The sequence below is a fragment of the Mycetomoellerius zeteki genome, unplaced genomic scaffold (assembly GCF_001594055.1).
Source record: "Mycetomoellerius zeteki isolate Tzet28-1 unplaced genomic scaffold, Tzet1.0 scaffold228, whole genome shotgun sequence".
NCBI classification, from domain to species: Eukaryota; Metazoa; Arthropoda; class Insecta; order Hymenoptera; family Formicidae; genus Mycetomoellerius; species Mycetomoellerius zeteki.
In genome coordinates, this window is record NW_017257203.1 from 1,316,456 (window position 1) to 1,326,529 (window position 10,074).

A 10,074-nucleotide genomic window follows, 5' to 3' on the forward strand; every position below is an offset into this window, starting at 1 on the left:
TATCACGAGATACTATGGGATATCACGAGATACTATGAGATATTACGAGATACTACGAAGTACTACAAAATACTAGCGGCAGATGACGGAAGAATGATAGTAATTCGCACCGTATACTCAATCTCGTATATATAACAATTTCTCGAATTTGGATTGGCTAACAACGAATCGGAACACGTACGATGCTTCCAAGAGACTAAGAACGCGTATATTCCTCTGTATTCCTCAATCTCGCACAAATAACAATTCTCGAACTTGAACTGGCTCACAACGAATTGAAACACGTCCGATGCTTCCAAGAGTCCAAGAACGAGAGAGGCGAGAGCCGCGACGCGATGCAGGACGCGGCGCAGCTAGAGCTCGCGCGCATGCGCAGAAACGGCCATGGCAACAGAGGTAGGGATGACGGTACAATACAAGGCTCTTCTGATTGGTTGGATCCCTGGAAACTCCAAGCGCTCGAAACTAGTGACGAAAAGAATGATGCTGCCTCCCCATGGAGAAAGAAACAATGAAACGGAATGTTGACAGAAAAGAGATAAGGCGAGGATTGCTCCTCAATCTATCTCTTTTCTGTCAATATTTGTTCTATGGTTTCTTTTTTCATAGTAGCCTAACTCTCTTCCACCAAGCTTTACGAAAGTGGAATATTCTGGAATAGGATTCGAAGGCTCCTTTGTTTCTTTGTAAGGGTTTAGTGGCGACTTCAAGGATTTGTTTGCAGAAAAAGAGAGGAGCTATAAATTAAAAGAAAAAAATAGCGAATTCTGTTAGACGCACTCAGTATGCAGTGGAGCCTTATTATTTTTGGAAAGTATCTCATACGAATAAATATTTAAAAATTTATATCCATAGTAAATAATAACGTATATTATAATAATAATATATTTTCATACATTTTTCTATGCGACATTTTTTAAGAATACAAGAGAAAACTCTCTCTCATATTAAGATATATGTTTTAAACTGTTATTCTATCTTTCGATAAATCTTGTCTTACTTGTTCTCTCTTTTATTTATTAGATAAATTATCACGTAGTTTATTAAAAAATGGAACAACCTTTTAAAAGTCTGCCTAGCTAGTTTTAAATAATCTATTATATATTATAACTATTTTGCTTTGATGTTAAACATAAAAGCAGATAAGCAAGTATATTTTTCATAAGATCCTTTAATGTACAAATATAAAAATACATTTTTACAAATAATTAGAGAAAGAATTTTATATTCGGTCAAAGTGGATTTTGGTGCTTAATAATATTCATGTATAAATTTTTCAAAATATGTTTAATAACGCGGCGAGGTTCAAACTTCAATTTTTGTTTTTAGAATTTATCGCAAAAAATAGATTTGTTCTTTTCAGTTGAACAGTTCGTCTTTTTTTAATTTTTCTCTCTTGGAAAAAAAAAAGAAAAATAAATGATACGAGAAATTTAGTTGAAAAGACAGACTAAATCAGTTAAAATTTAAACTTAAAATTTCGACTTTTCGAGATGTCTCTTTTCTTTTCCTGGCAGCGAGGTTCATTTATTTTAGTTCTTTAAAATCATAAATCAAATCTTTTCATGTCAGTAGAGATTGAGTAGAGATACTGCATTCTTTTGGAAACATTCCATATATTCTACGAATTTATTTGACGCTGAGCTAGCAACTCGGTAAATGTCAAAGCAAAGCAAAAAAAAAAATACACGGAAAAGAAAATTAGCTTATCTTATTTAAGCCCTTCTAAAACCGACAGATGTCGAGCAAAAAAAAAGGGTCTTTCATAAGAAATATACCTGCAACAGCAACCTTTTTTCCTAGGTCATTCACTGTCACTCACTCCACACCACTAAGCATGTACACTCCGGCTTCCGAAAATCATGGCTTAGGTATTCTTTGGGAAAACAAGCAGATGCATACCAACGCAGATATATTCTTGCGAAACACTTTTTTCGCTATGCCTGCCTATGATTTTAGACGAAACATATGTACTTAATATGCGTGTAATATGGATTAGAAGCAGAATTAAGAACGTTATAAAAGCAACGCATTATCATTACTTTTTATAAAAAATAATTTGTTATTATTACCTTATAATTATTATTAATTTTACAAAGTAACGCGTTACCGTTACGTAGAAAGAATAATGATTCGTTATTTTTTTTTATTTTTTTGTAATGTTAAAGTAAAATATTAATATAAAAAATTATATTATTTAATAATCAATATTAATTGTAAAAATCAATGTTAAAACTTAAAATTCGAAACTAATCTTATAGCAAGTTTTTTTGTATCTAATTTGATTATTTATTATGTCAATAATTTTCTTATTATTATAGATTGCAATTTGCAGATACAGATTTTATTAAAAATTTTTACTAAACATTGTTTTTAATATGGTTTTAAAAAAAAACCTCTGTTTTCAAATTGCAGGAAGAAAACTAAAATTATTTTCTTTACGAAAAGAAACAATGGTAGCTGATTTTACGAACATATATGAATTTTTTCAATGAGTTTTTTTTCTATTTTTAAGAAAAGAACTAAGAAAATCCGCGAAAAAAATGAAAAAGAAAACGTTTTTTTCTGAAAGTTTAAAACTATATTTCTTAAACATTGTCATCGAAAAAGGTAACGAAAATTGTAACAACGTTGCAAGTGTATATAACGCGTTATTTTCCAATCCTATTTTTCTTTTTCTTCCTTTCTCCTCGGTAAAAAAACTTATTATACATCAATATGTATTAATATGTATAAACATACCTAAACACGCATAACCCAGTGAGAAATGACAATGGAATCGACGTCGAATCGATGTCGATTCCATTGTCATTTCTCACTGGGAAATATTTATAATCATATATTTATATACATAAAATATGTCCCATACATCTTTCTTTCTTTTGTAAAATTGCTTTTTAGTGTATTAAAAATATAATAATAATATTGAGAAAATATCAAAAATAGTTAATGAAACAACTTTCGCATTGTTTGTTTTAGAACAAATTTGGAAATTAAATCAAGTTTGGAAAAATGTAAAAAAATTTACATACATAACTATGTATAATTTTACATGCAATTATATATGAGCAATTCTTTTACATGACTCCAAACTTGATTTTTTCTAAAACAAGCAATGCCAAAATTTTCCTTTTAATTATTTTTGATGTTTTCTCATTATTATTATTTTTAATTACACTAAAAAGTAATTTTACAAATGAAAAAAGGATGTATGAACAGGTATGGACATATTTCATAAATAATTGTATATGTTTATGAATATTTATACATGTTTATGTATGTTTATACATATTTATATATATTCATACATGAAAAATTTTTTATCTAGGCCATACAGATTTGCACGGGCAAGTTACAAGGCTTTGAATTTCAAAAAATCCAAGGATCCCGTTATATCCTCTGTAGAGAGAACTGGTCTTATTTCTTTCTCATAATCCAACGAAAGAATCCAATCTTATTAGAAACGATACAAATCCGCTTCTCTTGCTACCGTTTTCGAAATCAAAGCTTACCGTCTTTGATGTCAAAGCTTGCTTTTGTAGTTGCCGCTACACCATTAGGCCTCTACACATACATACTTTAGCTAGTATTCACTGAAAGTTAACTATGCTTGTATTCTTTGTGAAGCGACAGTAGGTGTGTGTAAGATTTTCCTGAAAGACCCTTTTTTCTGTATTTTAACTCTATTGAAAGAAAGGTCTTTCACGTCAAATATTTCCTGCGTTTTCTATACCTGCTGCGTCGCTTTCGCAAAAAATGCATGGTCATGATTTAAGACGGAGGGTACATGCAGTGCGTGAGATCCCAGACAGCACACAATATTTATAAAATATTTACAAAATATTTATGAATATTTATAAGACTTATTTTAAATATTTTGTAAATAGGTTTTGTGGTCTTAGATTGCACAGACCATAAACATTTATTTTTAATATTATGAAATATTTATTGTAAATGTCATAGTAAATCCTGTGAAGATACTTAATGAGACATTATAATCCAAGTAAAAAATACTTAGAAATATTTATTTATATTTATCATAAATATTACATAAAATATTTAGTCTATATTTTAATAATATTTTGAATAAAGCTTTATATAAAATATGTATGAAATATCTATATAACATTTTTACAAAATGAATATTAATAAATATTTATCATAAATATTCTATGCTGTCTGGGATGTCGGTTAATCCTTTAAGCCTTTAAGACTTCTAGGAGAAAACAAGTTGTGAAATACGATAGCAAGAGGAGACTTGTGCATCTCTTTCTTTGCTATACCTCGAATCTACCGGGGTACTGCCGCGCGAGGCACTTTTATATATTTCTGCTGTCATTTTCACACAGAATATTGTGTAAATTAAAGTTTGTCTATATAAAAATGCTCGAAATTTGTTATTTTACAAATTTTAGTCATCTAAAAAATTATAATAAGTTAAAATGGGGGGGAGGGAATATACAAATAAATTTTAATTTATTTTCTATTGAATATTTATATAATGTTATATAATGTTATTTTATTTCTTTCAATCTTCCACAGGAGTGGCTGATTGTGCAGTCATTTGGGCTTAGGAAAAGGGAAGAAAAAAAATCTTTCAGGCTCCTTCAGGTTCCTACAGGTTCCTACAGGCACGAGCTAAGGAGAAAACAAAGCATGAAAGACTATCTCCCCCCCTCTGCCCCACTAGAGAAATAGCAATGCTTCGCATGCCTAGCAGCTGCAACCCGCACCTGCCGCTATTCAAACAAGACATTATCCAAGGACATCCCATATATCCTGATTTTGGACTTTCATCGCCTAAATAGATATACCTAATATGCTGTCTCTTCTTTACTGCACGCTTATATACATTTTGAATCACGTAAATGCATGCTTATTTGGAGATTTTTATAAATTAATTTCTTATTAATTATTGTAAATCGCAAAACGGTAGAAATTTTTTTTCTGTTTTTCGAACAAGTGATCAAAAGAAATAAAATACGACAAAATTATCAATCATTTTTACAAGTTATAAATAAAAGCAATCAAATCAATTATTTTAGTTAATATTACATACACTATTGCCCGTATTCATAGTCAGACCTTGTACTTAGGCTTCCTTAAATTTATCTTTAGATGCTCAGCAGCCAATGAAATAATTCGTAGAATATCTGAAGATAAATTTAAGGAAGCCTTAAATATAAGGCCCGACTGAATACGAGCATATATCTTTGGACTTTATTCTTAAATTTACAACTGCGATGAGCTTATAATCCACTGTATTGAAGAAAGACGGATTGTTTTAATTCTAATTATAAATATAATTAAAATATATTAAACGATTAGATACGTTGATGTAAAGAAATTGCCAAATGTAAGCCGACACTAGTTGTTCGTGTGTAATCCAAAATGTATATTAAAAAAATGTGATACAGACGTTTCAACCCTGATTGGGTCCTCTTCAATGTAGAAAATATATGTTTAAGATAATTTCATGATGTCAAATTAAAATAAACGCTCGATCGTCAAAACATCGAAACTATTGTCGCTGTTTGAATCTCCAAAAAGTCGTCTGTTATATTTTACTGAATACATAAACAGCCCATGTTCAAAAAATTCTACTAAAATAAATGATTCGAAAGAACTTTAATTAATTGTAATAAAAACTATATTAATCAAAATTACTAAAAACTTACGTAGCGAAAAGCTTAATGATGGTCTGTTCATACCATCTATGTCCGATCTGTTCTCTGTAATATTTTTAATATTTTGTACGTATGGGAAAAAATTATTTCTGAATCCATTCGAGTTGATTTTTAGTCTTGTTAAATTATCTTCAATATGTTTAATAAATTCTAAAGTAAATTCCACATTGTGAGGAGGAAGACAAAAGTTTTCTCCTAGTTGTAGTAGGTATTGGATCTCCCCTGGGAAAGTCACGCTCGAAAGATTTATGAACCAATTATTGTTAAGTGTTTTGAATTCAAACTTGGTTAGTATAAATTTTGACGGATTTAAATTGACTTCATATATATGATCATCTAGAATATCAACTGGTCTTTCGAAGCTGTATTTATTTTCAAAGAGATTATTATTATTCCTGGAAATGGCATTATTATTGAAGTGATGGTTGTTCCTGAATTGTGCAATAATATTTGATACTTTCAATTTTATTCGAATAGTAATTACCTTTTAATTCTAACCAATTTAGTTTATTGAGCATACGTTTTCTTCCCGCAATGTGCAATCTAGTGAAAAGTGTTGAGAAGAAAAGAAATCATTGTATATGTTAAACGGTAAAATTCTCTAATTATATTTTTATGCACCGATTAATACTAAATTTTAATCGTCTATATTAATAAAATAAATCCGATATTTCGAGATTGAGTAATCTGATTTCTAATCTATAATAGTTCTTTTTCGTTTGTAAATTAATCGTATTATTATAAAATTTTAATTTTGTTAAGCTTTTTATATGTAAATGTTGAGGTAATAATCCTCGTGTTTTACATAAACGTAAAAATTCTATTCTTATTCCTACTCTCATTATCTATTTAAATTAATCCAAGTCTTTATTAATTTGACAATATGTATATACGCCAAAATTCAAATTAATAAAATTAAAAAATGTGTAACATATATTTCAGGCTGCGTGAATTAACAATAAAATTAAAAATACGAAAGGCTCTCCAAATAAATTAAACGATTACATACGTTGATGTAAAGGAATTGCCAAATGTGAGCCGACACTAGTTGTTCGTGTGTAATCCAAAATGTTAAATATATTATATATTATTAAGACAATATTAAGACAATATTAAGATTAAAACAAATTAATTAATATATCAATTTTGTAAGAGAAGCGTCAATTATGGTTAAAGTTAAATGTTGGAATAATACATCTATATACTTTTAAATAATTTTTTCTTGTCAGATATATACTGCGCATCAATTATACTTTCGATAAATATTGCCACATGCTGACATGCTTCGATGGTCGAATCAGAAAGACGCTTGCATGGAATTCGGGAGATTCGAGTTCAAATATCTGTGTGTCTGTGTTGTGACTGAGGTGATATTTTTTATAATATTAAGCACTAACGAGGAAATACAACCTAAATTGACCTCCAATTTTAATAAGGTTTGGAAATATAAATTTATAATAAGCTTACATTAAAGAACTTTGGAATGATATGTTACAAAAATAGATAAAAATAAGCGAGATACGATTTTTTTTTATAAATGCTGAGTAGCATTAAGAAAGTGAAACTCTTTCTTGATAAAACCGATTTTTTTCTTTCAGAATGTAGATATATATATCGTCTAAATCGTGAAAGATATAAGAAAATGGCTGCGTTCAGCAGAAAAAATTAATCACCCAGTAAACGAGAATAGATTGAAATGGATTGAAATGGATTCAGATTTTCAGAAATATGGATTCACGAATGTTAAAATGAATGCTTTTCAATTCTGAATGCATTTTTATTCATTTATAGGAATTGCATGGGGCACATCTCTATGCCTTTCAATCTAAAAATAATATCAGCTATTTCTGTGCATTGTGAATACTGTTTAATTCAAAATTTTGAATAGAAAATGTAATTTTTCAATCCAATTGAATCCAATTGAATCTAATTGAATCCAATTAAATCCGAAAAAAGTATTCGCTATTTAAAATACGCATTTAGATAGAAAAAATTTCAATCCATTTTAATCCATTCTCGTTTACTGGACAGTTAGTGTTTAGTGATTCTTCAATATATATAATTGGTTCCTACACTTAGATTTTGCAAAGAACTAAAGGCAAGAACCAATCATATTAAAGAATCACTAAACGCTAACTGATTAATTTTCTTTGCTAAACGCAACCAATGTTTAATAAATGTTTTACGGTTTTAAGTGCGTTTTACAACGGAGCATTTTAATTTTTTGAAAATATATTTTTCAATATATCTTCGTCCCTATCCTTAATTTTTAAACATTTTTAATTTTTATAACGACAAAAATAGCATTTTACGCTGAAAAATAATAATGATGTATGATTTGTATATACAGGATGTCTCAAAAAGGTTGGGACACCTAAATATCTCGGGAAATATAAGTTTTACAGAAAAGTGTTTCAGACAAAAATTATATGGTTTAAAAATATCTATTTACTGATCCTATCAGTTTGACATTGGGTTGCGTAGCCAAGGTCAGATCAAGGTTACATTGATTTTCTTAAATGGAACACCCTATTTTTGATTTAAGAATCTAATAGCTGATATCGAGAGCTTTCCAAAATGCTATAATGAAATATTTTTTCATGAAGTACTTTTCAAGTTATAATGCTTCAAAGTTACAGTATCGCCGAAATTAGCATTACCCAAGATATGTAATACCACGCGGAGGTTGCCCAGGCGGAATCTGTGAGGGAAAATATTTCAAACAATATGAACAATTTTTTAAATCAATTAATTTTGAAATAATTTATCCGGCTGAATCACACACAGATCGCTCAGATAAAAGATTCGAACACATTGAACATTCGATTTATTCGAACAGTTCAAAGTTCCAACAAATGAGCATTTGATTCGAATAGTTCAGACAGTTCGAACAATTCGAACTTAAACAGTGATCGGTATGAATTGTCAATTCGTCATGTCTGAAGTTCGGATAGTAAAGAAAATGCAGTATGCATTGGAAAACTAAATGTAACGTGTTACGGATGTTTTTGTTTGTGCGTTAACTGAAGATCAAGATTCACAGACCACCGACCGATCTCGCCTTGACTGGTCTTCAAAATTAAATATTTTGGGTAATGCTAATGCCGGCGATACTGTAACTTTGAAGCATTATAACTTGAAAAGTATTTCATAAAAAAATATTTCATTATAGCGTTTTGGAAAGCTCTCGACATCAGCTATTAGATTCTTGAATCAAAAATAAGGTGTTCCATTTAAGAAAATCAATGTAACCTTGATCTGACCTTGGCTACGCAACCCAAGGTCAAACTGATAGGATCAGTAAATAGATATTTTTAAACCATATAACTTTTGTCTGAAACATTTTTCTGTAAAACTTATATTTCCCGAGATATTTAGGTGTCCCGACCTTTTTGGGACACCCTGTATTTTTTCGCACAACATATGCGATGCATTGTTTAATAATTCTTTTATCTTATTTACATGTACAGTGATATATTCGATTCCTTTTCCCCGGATCTACAATAGGGTTTTAAGCCTTAAGCCATAAGAAATGAACGAATCACATGAACGAATCGATTATTCCTCTCGGATTCTACTGTAATTGGTCAATTTCTTAAATTTATCTTCAGATGCTCTACGAATTATTTTATTGGCTACTGAGCATCTAAAGATAAAATTAAGGAAGCCTCAAGTATAAGGTCTGACTATGAATACGGACAAAGACTTTACTTTAGACGGTCCTAAGGCCATCACACGTACAAAAATTTTAGTCGGAATCGTAAGGTTGCAAGCAAATCGATCACAATCAAAATTAAAATCTCGCGTTTTTAAACACTTGACTGATTTGATTGGCCGATTTGCTTACGGCCTTACGATTACGATTAAAATTTTGTACGTGTGATAGCCTTTAATGCGGAGTCTACAATAGAAGTCGTAGCAGTCATAGGGTCTTAAGTCGTAGAAAATTGATCAATCACAGTCGAATATGAGAAGAATAATCAACTGTGATTGATCAATTTTCTACGACTTAAGACCCTACGACCGCTACGACTTCTATTGTAGACCCCGCATAAGTGGAACGCACTCTCTCTCTCTCTCTCTATGAATACCGCTCTATAACATAACCTATATACTTAAAAGCGCTTTTATCGATAAAAGAGGATATTCATATAATATTCAGAATATATAAACCCCTATGAAAACTGCTCTTTATAATACCTCAGTGGGTGCATTTAGTACTACAACCTCTCAATCAGCTCTCAGTAAGTACTTGCATTTTATTGGCATATTCCGTTAGAACTAAAAATATAGACCAAACAGATACAAGAGCTCACTGAGCGCTCAGTGAGCGGTCGTGGTACTGAATGCACCCATTGGGCTCATTCAGCGGACTCAACAGTTGAGT